The sequence below is a fragment of the Choloepus didactylus genome, chromosome 3, assembly GCF_015220235.1.
Source record: "Choloepus didactylus isolate mChoDid1 chromosome 3, mChoDid1.pri, whole genome shotgun sequence".
Lineage (NCBI taxonomy): Eukaryota > Metazoa > Chordata > Mammalia > Pilosa > Megalonychidae > Choloepus > Choloepus didactylus.
Genome location: NC_051309.1, coordinates 18,646,306 through 18,658,509, shown reverse-complemented (window position 1 = coordinate 18,658,509; position 12,204 = coordinate 18,646,306). Strand labels below are relative to the sequence as shown.

The window sequence follows — 12,204 nt, the reverse complement described above, 5'->3', positions numbered from 1 at the left end:
AAAGTCTCATAGTCTTAGTGCTAATTTTTAGATCCTTAAGCCATTATGAGTTAATTTTTGTATAAGGTATGAGATAGGAGCCCTCCTTCATTCTTTTGGATATGGATATCTAGTTCTCCAAACAATTTATTAAAGAGGCTGCTCTGTCACAGTTGTTTTGGCTTGACTGCCTTATCAAAGATCAATTGTCCATAGATGAAAGGGTCTATTTCTGAACACTCAATTTGATTCCATTGGTCAGTATATCTATCTTTATTCCAGTACCATGTTGTTTTGACCACTGTTGTTTGTAGTATGCTTCAAAGTCAGGTAATGAGAGACCGCCCATTTCCTTCCTCTTTCTCAAGATATTTTTGGCTATTTGGGGCACCTTGCCTTTCCAAATAAATTTGGTTATTGGTTTTCCTATTTCTGCAAAGTAAGTTTATGGGATTTTAATTGGTATTTCATTGAATGTATACATCAATTTAGGTAGAAATGACATCTTAACAACATTTAGTCTTCCAATCCATGAACACGGTATTTCTTCCATTTTTTAAGGTCCTGTTCTATTTCTTTTAGCAGTTTCTTGTAGTTTTCTCTATATATGTCTTTTGTGTTCTTGGTTAAGTTTATTCCTAAATACTTGATTCTTTTTTGTTGCTATTATAAATGGAATTTTTTCTTGATTTCCTTCTGTTGCTCATTACTTGTGTATAGGAAAACTACTGATCTTTGCCTGTTTATCTTGTAGCCTGCCACTTTGCTGTATTCACTGACTAGCTCTAGTAACTTTGTTGTAGATTTTTCTGGATTTTCTACTTAGAGGATCATGTCATCTGCAAACTTCTTCTCCAATTTGGATGCCTTTTATTTCTTTTTCTTGCCTAATTGCTCTAGCTAGAACTTCCAGCACAATGTTGAATAGCAATGGTGACAGTGGGCATCCCTGTCTTGTTCCTGATCTTAAAAGGAAAGCTTTCAGTCTTTCCCCATTGAGTATGATGTTAGCTGTGGGTTTTTTTATAAGTTGCCTTTATCATATTGAGAAAGTTTCCTTCTATTCCTATCCTTTGAAGTGTTTTCATTAAGAAAGGATGTTGAATTTTGTCAAATGCCTTTTTTGCATTGAGATGATCATGTGGTTCTTCAACTTTGACTTACTGATGTAGTGTATTATTATTAATTGATTTTCTTATGTTGAACCAGCCTTGCATCCCTGGAATAAATCCCACTTAATCATGGTGTATATCCCTTTTAATGTGATGCTGGATTTGATTTGTGAGTATTTTGTTGAGGACTTTTGCGTCTATATACATTAAAGAGAATGGTCTATAATTTTCTTTTTCTTTTTTTTTTTTTTTTCTTTTTTGTAGTATCTTTGTCTTTCTTTGGTATTCGGGTGATGTTGGCTTCATAAAATGAGTTAGGTAGCTGTCCCTCCTCTTCAGTTTTTTTGAAGAGTTTGAGCAGGTTTTGTACTAATTCTTTCTTGAATGTTTGGTAGAATTCACATGTGAAGCCATATCATCATGGGCTTTTCTTTTTTGGGAGCTTTTTGATGACTGACTCAATCTCTTTACTCATGATTTGTATGTTGAGGTCATCTATTTCTTCTTGAATCCATGTTTGTTGTTCATGCTATTCTAGGAAGTCATCCGTTTCATCTAAGTTGTCTAATTTATTAGTGTATAGTTGCTCATAGTATCCTCTCATTATCTCCTTTATTTCTGTGGGGTCAGTAGTTATGCCCCCTTTCCCATTTCTGACTTTATTTATTTGCATTGGATTGGCTTTTATGAAGGGGGTTTTTTGGCTACAAATTTACAGTTCTACAGCCATAAAAGTGTCCACACTAAGGCATCAACAAGAGGATACCTTCACTGAAAAAAGGCCAATGGTGTCCAGAATACCTGTCTCAACTGGGAAGGCACATGGCTGGCATCTGCTGGTCCTAGGTTGTGTTTCAGCTCCTCTTGCAGCTCCTGTGCATCCTTAGCTTAGCATCTCCAAACTGTCCACAACTCCAAGCATCTCTGAGCATTTCTGTCAGCTCCCAAGCATCTCTCCAAAGTTCTCTCTCAGCTGCTCTTGAAGTGTTTTGTCCTCTCTTAGCTTCTCTGGAGCAAATTCTGGCCTAGCATCTCAAAGTGTCAGCAAGCATCTGGGCCCATGTTGGCTCTTTTTAAAGGACTCCAGTAAACTAATCAAGACCCATGCTGAATGGGTGGGGCCACATCTCCATGGAAATAATCTAATTAAAATATTACCTACAGTTGGGTGAGTCACATCTCCATGGAAACAACCTAATCCAAATATCCCACAAGATTGGATTAAAATATGGCTTTGGGGGGGACATAATATATCCAAACCAGCACAGCAGGAAATAATAATTTGGAAAGGGAGTGACTAAAAAGAGAAAATAATTTATAAGTTTTAAAGCTTAGAGAGATGTAGCAAAATAGACTAAGAAGTGCCCAGTGCATGCGGAGGCAGGGAGAATCCAACAGAGCATGGCATCCCAGAAATGAAGGGAAGAAAATCAGTAAGTACACAATCAATTGATGTCAAATATAGAGTAAGATTAGGACAGAGAATTAACCAATGAATCTGGCACCATGGAGAACATTAGTGACCTTGACATTGGTGACCTCAAAGAGCATATCTAGAAGCTCTTTTTCTCCATCTCTACTTCTACCAGCTAGGAGGCCAATAGCACTTGTCTTCCAAAAGGCTTGCAGCTGGCCTCTCCACACCTATTCTTGCCTTCTTCCTAACCACCACTCACACTGTAGAACATCTAATCCCAGACACTACCCCTATTTAAATCCCTACAACAGTGAGTTCAAATTCCTTAATATGATTTCTATATACTTGGCCTCTTCAACCCAATCAACCCACTCCTGCCATACTTGTCTTCTCTCACTGATGTGAAATCCTCCTTCCCACCAAAATGTCCTTTCTTTTATCAGTCCCTCTGGCTGAAACATTCTGCTTTCCCAACCCCAACACAAGTGCTATGTGCATGCATTCATGCACATGTGTGTCCCTTGCTAGGCCACAAGCATCCTTCCTATTTCTGCTTAAAGGGAAGCAGCCCCTTCCTGTCCTGCCTAAGTTAAGACCTTTAAACACCACATATCTTATACTTTACTCCCCCATTACCTCATAGCCCACATACCCTGAATTGGTCTGGCCAGAACTTTTCAAAATCATTATTAAATCATTGTTTTATGCTTATTTGTTTACTATCTGTCTCCCCTATAAGTCTGTAGACTCCTTGAAGGTTTCCACACCCCCTGACTCAAACAGGGGCTTCATTAATATTTGTTGAATAAATGAGTAAATACCTGATGAACTCTATGAGATACACATTTTTCTTGCACACTTTTAACCAAGGAAACTGAGGCTTAGCAAAGTCAAGACATTACTTCAGGATTCTAACCCAAGTCTGCCTGATTCCAAAACCCTAGCTCCTAACCCCTAACGTGTGTGTGTGTGTGTGTGTGTGTGTGTGTGTGTTTTCACCACTAGCCAGACTTTCTATATAAGGCCAGAATTTATATCTTATTCATCTCTGAGTTAGCACCTATCCCCAACTTACTGATACCATAGTCTCAGGAAACAGTGATTGGATTGAATAGGATTGGAGAGAATGGAAATCCATAGATTTTAAATGAACTGAGCAAACATTCAAGCCTTGTAAAAATTCATTTAGGCTTATCTTAGGAATTTTGTATCAGGTATATAATAGCAGCTGCTGCCTCACCCTCCTCCTCTCATTGCTATGATTTCTTTCTTCAAGGAAATATTTTTCTTCATCCACACTTGTAGCTAGCATGTTCTGGTGGAGGTTACCTCCTGCCCTTTCTCAGACACCTCAAGCACTATTTAAATCTCTCTAATGGAGAGAGAATTCAATCTATTATGAAGCAATAGATATTCTGTGAACACTTTCAGTTCAAGAGTCAATGCACTCATGGGAATCAAGGCTCTCAAGGTCCAGTAGACTGCAGACCACTTTGACAAGATGGAAGATGCCCACGAACCACCAACCACCCACATTCCCACTTGGGGCTGCTCTAAATGAAAACCACACCCTAGAAAATGGAAAGGCTGGTACTGCCTCTGCCAAGATGCAGATGAGACAGCACCTGCTTTTATTAAATATCACGAACAAATGAGTTAGTAATACCAGAAACAAACCCATAGATATTATCTTATAATAAATATGCATGAATACCACAGCCCACAGACCACCTGGTTCTCCAATTGTGGATTACCAGGTGGTCCCCAACAAAACTTCAAGAATACCCTCATTAAGGTGGTAATAAAATTGATAAAAAGAATAAACAGTAATTTTAATGATTAATTTTGAACACTGCAGTAACTTTTGTAAAGTAGTTCACATTTGCACTTTTAGATCCACACATTAATCTTGAACATTTAGTAGATGTAATGCTAATGTATTTGATCAGTAAACCTGCATAATTTTAGGAAAAACATACCCCAGTAGAATAAAACAATGTGCTTGTGTTATACCTAACACTGATAATTCAAAAGGCATGGCTATTCTATTAGACCAACATTATAGCCTCATTTGCTGAAGATTTACCCAAATTATGTGTATCTTAATATCTAAGACATTTGAGTTAGCTTTCAGGAACATTTGAGGTGTTCAATTTTGATTTCTTTTACTTCTGAGATTTTAGGAGTATTTAAGTGCCTATTTACCTACAAGCCAATTTGAACAGAGCTCTTTTCAGGAATTTTAAGTTAATTTGGCAATACCATCTGTCTCTGTTTCTCTACTTCTAAAAAACGCCAGACAATGGATTGGCTTAAACAGTGGGAATTTATTGGCTCACAGTTTTGAAGCTAGAAGGAGTCCAAAATTGAGCCTTCAGCAGAACGATACTTTCTCCCCAAAGACTGCGGCATTTTGGGGCTGACAGGTGGCAATCCTTGGTTCTTGGCTTTTCTGGCATATGATAATGTACATGCTGATATCTTCTCCTTTCTCCTTCAGATTCTGTTGACTACCAGTTTTTTCCTGTGACTTTCTCTCTCTATGTTTGACTTTCATTCTGTCTATAAAGGACTCCAATAATCTTTATTAAAGCCCATACTAATCCAGGTGGCCACAACTTATCTAAAAATAACATCTTCAAAAGCTCTTACTTACAATGATTAAAATTAAGGAATGGATTAAGATTAAGAACGTGTTTCTCTGGTGTACATAATTCTATACCCAACACCATCTAAAGGTAGGAAAATATCATACCCATAAGATACATAACATCCATAATACAAATAAAGGATTTATAGCTTTTTTTTTTTTTTTTTTTTGCCTAATGTGTGCTTGTGGACTAAATTTTGGGCAAGGGGCTAAGGAGGGATTAATTGTCCATCTGGGTGTCTCCAAAGTCCATTTAAAGGCAGAGTACCAAAAGATTAGGTATTTCCCTCATTGGGAGAGGACACCAAAGCAGCAATTGATATCCCAACAAAAGAGGAAAATCAATGTTCACATGAGATCTCAAATGAGAAGAGAAACAGACAGAGACCTCAAAAAAAAAATAAAAAAACCTGAAAAAAGTCCCTCTCAGTGGAAGGGGCAAGGATAGGGGAACCAGGGGAGCAATCAGTTCAGTTTGGAGGTTCTTGGATCCTTTCTTTTCTATGGTCTCTCTCAAGTGAACAATTTTGTTCATGTCAAAAATTACCTGAAGTGGCCACTACAAACTCAAGTCTTCCCTGGTGGATTTACCCATTTACTCAAAAGCAAACAAGAACTTGGCCCCTAGTAAGAAATTATGTAAGCAGTAGGCCTATTTTCTGGAAGAGATTAAGATTTTAGATTTTAGATCTTAGATCTTATGTTTTAGATTTAGAAAAGAGTTCATGTTCAATCAAATGTTCTGAAAATGAAAATTACATACAGGTCCCACAAACAGAAAAACAGTTGTCCTAAGGTATACTGGAACCTCCATACCCCCACCCCCCCACCCCCCCACATGCACAGATCAGGAGTACTCACCAAGGACATGTATGGACAATACCAAAGCCAAACCAAAACCAAGTCTAACAATAAAACTCAAGAGCTCAACACAAAGAAAGTGGTACTCAGATCTGGGAGAAACTTATCCCTCACCCTCCATGAGTGGCAAGAGAGCAGCAGATGCAAAAGGTCCTGTGGGTACCAACGTTTAGTGGCTCACCAGCCACAGGATGGTCAAGGGTCTTCTGTGGATCCCACTTCTGACAGAAACTGTCAAAAGAAACTGAGTTACCAATGATAATCAATAATCAGTGCAGTGACTTTATTGAAAGAGAAACTGTTCAAGCAGGGAGATCTCAAACCTAAGAGTCTCAAAATGGTTAATAGGTTATATTGGCTTATAAAGGCAATTAAAGAATTTCCAAAGGGGAAGATACAATAATTGGTTCTTCAATATAAAGGAGTATCTTACAAATCAGGGAATTATCATAGATTGTTTACTACGTCAGACTTGCCTATTTTTGATAGGTTATCTCTACACTATCAAAAACAGCTTATTTATAAATATTACTTAAACTGCAAATTTGTAGGGTATGTTCCTTTTTTTTTCAGGAAGCCCCTACTTTTATTTTTAATTCTTTGGAAAGTCCCCATCACATTTAGTAAAATGTAGGCATTGAATTACCATCTACTGGTTTATCTGCTAAGGAGAATTTGATCCCTCTCTTTTCTGTCTCCACAGTTGATATTTTATTCTGCACAATTCTTTTGATGCTCTGCCAATTCCACCCTCCCCCCAAAAAATATTGGTTTTCTAGGTGCCATACTTTACTAGGCACTGGGGACACAGAGATGAAAAACATATCATTTCTATGTCCTCTATTCAATGAAATTCTTCATGGTTTTGGAGCAATCTTCTTTTTTTCTGTTAGGAACAAGCAATTTCCCCAATGCTGATTTACCACCGCTATCAGTGAAACTCTAAAAGTCTTTCTGCTCAGGAGTTTGGTGAACTTTTTGGAACATTTACAAATCTAATGTTTCCAGGAATTTCTGACTCTCCACCTTTATCCATTCTCTTCCTTACACAATAAATTACCAGATGGGATCACAGTGTTTCTCTTTTTAGCCATGCCACCTGCCCCTTTGTCACAGCTAAATGATTCAGGGATATAACACATGAACAAAGCTAAATTTTAAAAAGACTCATATTCAATAAATTAAAACTTCAATCAAGAGAGACATGGATAGTGTATCAGTTAGATACTTCTCTGTAACAAACTCCCACAAAACTTAAAACAACATTTTTTTTTTTTTTTTGGATGTGTCTATGGGTCATCTGGACATTTCTGCTGACCTGAGCTGGATTTGGTGGGGCTCACTCTTGTGTCCGTAGTCACCTGCAGGTTTGATAGGAAATTCTTAAATGGGTTTTGTTCATATCTAAGGCCTCAGATCCTACAATAGTGATGACTCAGCTCTGCTCCATGTGCCTCATCATCCAGTAGGCTAGTCAGGGCATATTCTCACAGCAAAGGCAAGGAGCAAGTGGAGGAATGAAAACCTGCAAGTGCTTCGTCAAGCTTCTGCTCACAACACATTTGCTATTATTCCATGGCCAAGCTCAGAATCAGACTGGGAGGGGATTCAGAGCAAAGAGTGTGGGTACAGTGAGGCCTTCAGTTGAGGTCATGGATGCAACCAACCAACCACAAATGGGAAGTCACCAACTCTACTGGCAACACCTTAGAGAAAAGATGTATGAAAGCTCAATGTTGAGGTCCTCAGAGCTGCTCTGATATCTGCCTTCCCTAGTTTTGATTGATCAGTCCTTTCTTCAATTATGTGAGCTACCTCAGAATCCTTCTAACAAATCCCCATTTCTGTTCTAACTCAAAGGTGAATTTATGTTACCTACCACCAAGATCATCATCAATAGCAATTACCTTTAGTAATAGACCACATTTTGTCAATTCTATATTCCAAAATTTTTATGTGAATCCCTTTCTTGCCACCCTTGTAGTTATTGCCTCAATTTTTACTTTCATCATCTCTAATCTGAACCACTGCAAAAGGATTCCTAAACCAAAATATTAAGCCACTGAACCTGAACCCTATTGCAAATTGGTTTCAAGTCTTTAGTATTACTCAGCTACACTCTTTGGTTTAGTTATTGTATTAGCCATTTTCCAACTACCAGGTGTCCCATCGTTTTCATATGAGAAGAAGAAAACAAGTGGTGACTTTCTGTAACATTTAGTGAGAGTTAACAAGTTGTTCTTTTCATCTTTTTGAAGTGTTTTTATTGATTTTGGGAAAAAATAATTTTTAGTATTATTCAGGTGGCTTCATGTTTGGGGTCTCCCAGTCTCTATCTCTGTAGCATGTAAAAATGAATAGAAAAATGGCAAAGAAATTTATTTTAGAGATGTATCATTTGTGATGTGTCAGTACAGAAAATAATATTATAGTTTTACCTTAAAAAGTAATTTTTTTATGCCAGGTTGTATGATATTGTGATTGTTCCAACAACATGATGTTGTGTTTATCAACGAGAAGAAGAGAAGGAGCCAGCCACCCAACTTGAGTATGATCATAGCAGGTGCATGTGCTGGGGAATTCCCCGACCCAACCTTTTGGAATTAACTAAGATGCAACACTTGAAAAACAAGGCATGTATATGTTTAAAGAAAGGTTTAATTACCTTTGAGGGTCTGACAGAGTCATACAACTAAAACAGTCAAAAAAACAACATGTATGAAATAGCATTCCCTTCAATGTATGAGGAAAACTATGTACATTCAGTGATGCCCTTTTCAAAACAGAATTTCCACCCACAACTCTACCTTCCTGTAACTCTTTTCTTTTTTGCTTTGTTTTTTAACTTGAGCTATATGCCTAAAATTGGGGTTGGCAAACTACAGCCTGTGTACCAAATCCTGTCTCCCGCCTGTTTTTGTAAATAAAGTCTTACTGCAACACAACAATATTCATTTGTTTACATATTGGTTATGACCCTTTTTGCACTACATGAGTACATTGAATACTTTCAACTGAAGCCTAAAATATTCACTAAAGCCCTTTAGAGAAAAAGTTGCTGACCCCTGGCCTAAAGAAAAGAGAATTGGTTTGGGTTCAGAGATAAGGGTTTTAATCCAAGCTCTGCCACTACTTAAGGCATTGGGCAAAGAATTATCCTCTCTGAGCCTGGTTCTTCTTGTTAAATGGGAACAATTGATCCTAGCTTTATGGAGATGTCATGAGGAATAAACAAATATGCAAAGAGCTTACCACAGAGCAGATCGCACAATTGTCGATTGTCCTATGCTTTATCCCTCAGCCTCCATCTACAACCCACTCTACTTCTCTTGAACTTTATAGTTTCAACCTACTAAAATTTATTTCAAAAATAATTATTGAGGTATAAAGGATTAAAACTCCAGCCCTCCTATAGTTCCCAAATAGATGTAATTTCCCACTTTTCTCTACCCTTTTCTTTCCCTCGATGCTCTCCTGAAGAAGAGGAGCAAATAGCACAACTACCAGTTGGGTAAGGCATCACTTTACAATGTAAGAGAAAAACAGCAGATAAATATGTAGGTGAGGTGCCAGGTTACTCAAAAGTCAATCTAGTCCAAGGTTCACAAAATACTTCCTCTCCAGTTAACAATGGAATTTGGTTACACCTAAAGTTCAGCATTCAGTAATATATATTCATGCTTGACAATCCAATTATAAATTGTGCTTCCCACAGATACTCTCTAAGGAAGTGCAAAATTCCATACTCACAGAATTCTGTTCATCCTTGAACTTTTTTGTCATTGCTTTCAAGAACCTTTTTGTGCTTCTGTGATTGAGAAATGGATGTTCAAGATCACCACAATTTTCAAGTTCAAGTCCTAACAATCTGAAGCCCACTGTCCCCAAACCAGCTAGCTTCTCTGTCACTCAAGCCCAGCTCGCACTTTTTCCATCCAGGGTGTCCAATTCCACCTCCCAGGCAAATGGAAAGGCTAGCTGATGGTTGGGTAAAAGTATCCCAACTTATGGACAAGTCAGAACTTGTCCATAAGTTGTCGGGTCCAAAATGGAAGTGGGTTGTCTTAGTTTCCTTTGTTAGTTGCCATAACAGTACTGCAAACTGCATGGCTTTCAACAACAGAAATTTATTGTCTTACAGTTCTGGAGGGCAGAAGTCAGGAATCAAGGTGTTGGCAGGGCCAATCTCCCTCTGAAGTCTGTAGAGAAGAATCGGTTCTCCTGGCTCTCTCCTGGCTTCTGGCGGTAGCTGACAATCCTTGGCATCCCTTGGCTTGCAGCATAACTCAATCTCTGCCTCCAGACTCACATGGCTACCCTCTCTCTCTCTGTCTGCCTGTGTCTCCTCTTTCTTCTTATAAGGACACCAGCCATATTGGATTATGGGCCTACCCTTCTCCATTATGACCTCAATTTAGCTTGCCAAATTCTATTTGCAATAACCTTATTTCTAAATAAGTTCACATTTTTGAGGTACTGGGGATTTGAACTTCAACATATCTTTTGTGGGTATATAATTCAACCCATAAGAGCCACTGAAGAAGCAATGTCCAGCTAGGGGTGAAAACAAACTGAAGTTAGGTAGGCAGGTAGCCCAACAGAGTTGATAATACAAAAAGAAGAAAGCAAGAGAGAACACCTAGTATGAAAATTCCACTGGATACATTAATCATGATAATGGACTACCATTTATTGAATACTTTCTTTGTCCTGGGCAGTATACTAGGTGCTTCAATAGGGTGACCCCACTTGGTTATACAGGTTGTTAACTACACAGCTCTGATCACAATGTGATGGGACCCCCTAGAATTCTGCAGTGAAGAACCTAGATAGCCATACATTATAAATACATTATAAATGCATTGTCACATCAAGTATTTTCTACATGATTTACCTTATTTAATAACTACAAGCCTCCAATGTAGATTATGTCGCCCCCTTTTTTTCCAGATCTGGAAACTGACAATAAGGGAGCCTAAGTAATTTACCATAGCTACATAGCTACTTAACAGAGAAGTCAGCATTCAAACCTGGGTCTGACTTGTTCCAGACTTTTTTCCACCATCCCACTGTGCCTCTCCTTAATTTATTGATTGTTAGTGAAAGCTTTTTAGAGCAGAGCAAGTTGAGAAACTTTAATAGCATGCAGTATTCCACCAGGACTTAAGTAATTTCCTAGGAATGAGATGGAAAGTGTAAAAGGAGACAGAGCTCTTTGAGGCCATTGGGCACCATTTAATAAACTGATGGATGAGCCTCTGAAATGGAAAGGACAATGATCAGCTCTGAAATGAAAACTATGTGAGCAAATATTATATCCTCCCAGAGGGTCAGCTTCCTCATGAAAAAAGCATAGGTACAGGGACACCTTGGTCAATTGTTAACTAAATTTCTGATAAGAATTTATTTCCCACTATGACGGTGTTAGAAATCATTGCTTCCAGCTTTAATCATCAACCCATACTCATCTGGCCTCTCCATCTTATCATGAAGCTTTACTTAGAATTTGAATGTAACATAATAATTAAGAAAGAACCCAAATTAAAAAAAAAAAAAACCCAGTTATTTATAGACTGTGAGAAACAAGTTTTCATATGATGCAATGCATAAGACAAATATCATATAGGCAGTGCAACAAGCCCAAAAGAAAAGGAAGAGAATCAAAAGCCTACCCAATATATCCAACTCTGGTCAAAGCCATCACCTCCTTCTTGAAGACAGCCTGCCAAGGGAGAAACACAGACTTTAGAATCTAAAAGACCTGAGTTTAAGTCTTGATTCTGTCACTCACTAGCTGTAATATCTCAGACAGTTACTTATCCTCAATTTCCTACCCTTTAAATTGTAATAATGATGTCCATCTCCATTGGTGTAATGCAAGGATTTTTGAGAAAGTGTTCATAGAAGGCCCAACATGTGGTTCTTGGTATGTAGTAGGTATTCCATAAAAGTCAGTTCTCTCCCCCTCACCACAGTCAAGTACCTGTGATTAGTTGGACTTGGAAACCTGATCTTAGAATCTCAATCCACAAAAATACTATCAATACCTGATTTTAAACAATTTAACATAATAGGGACTCAATCATTAATTATTCAAATAACTATTTATTCAAATAATTATAATTATTTATTCAAATATTTATAATTATTTGATTAATTTATCAATTTATTAGCTAATTTATTTA

The 12,204-nt window shown here is 37.8% G+C and overlaps 1 long non-coding RNA gene across 1 annotated transcript in view; it reads right to left on the bottom strand.

Annotated features, from left to right (window-relative positions):
• LOC119528554 overlaps positions 1–9,963 on the bottom strand; it is a 44,643-nt gene extending 34,680 nt beyond the window's left edge. Inside the window, exons 1-2 of the long non-coding RNA XR_005215747.1 lie at positions 9,770–9,963; positions 9,272–9,368 (exon numbers count right to left, since the gene is read on the bottom strand). This is a non-coding gene — a long non-coding RNA (uncharacterized LOC119528554). The remainder of the gene's footprint in view (positions 1–9,271; positions 9,369–9,769) is intronic.
• Positions 9,964–12,204: the final 2,241 nt, after the last annotated feature.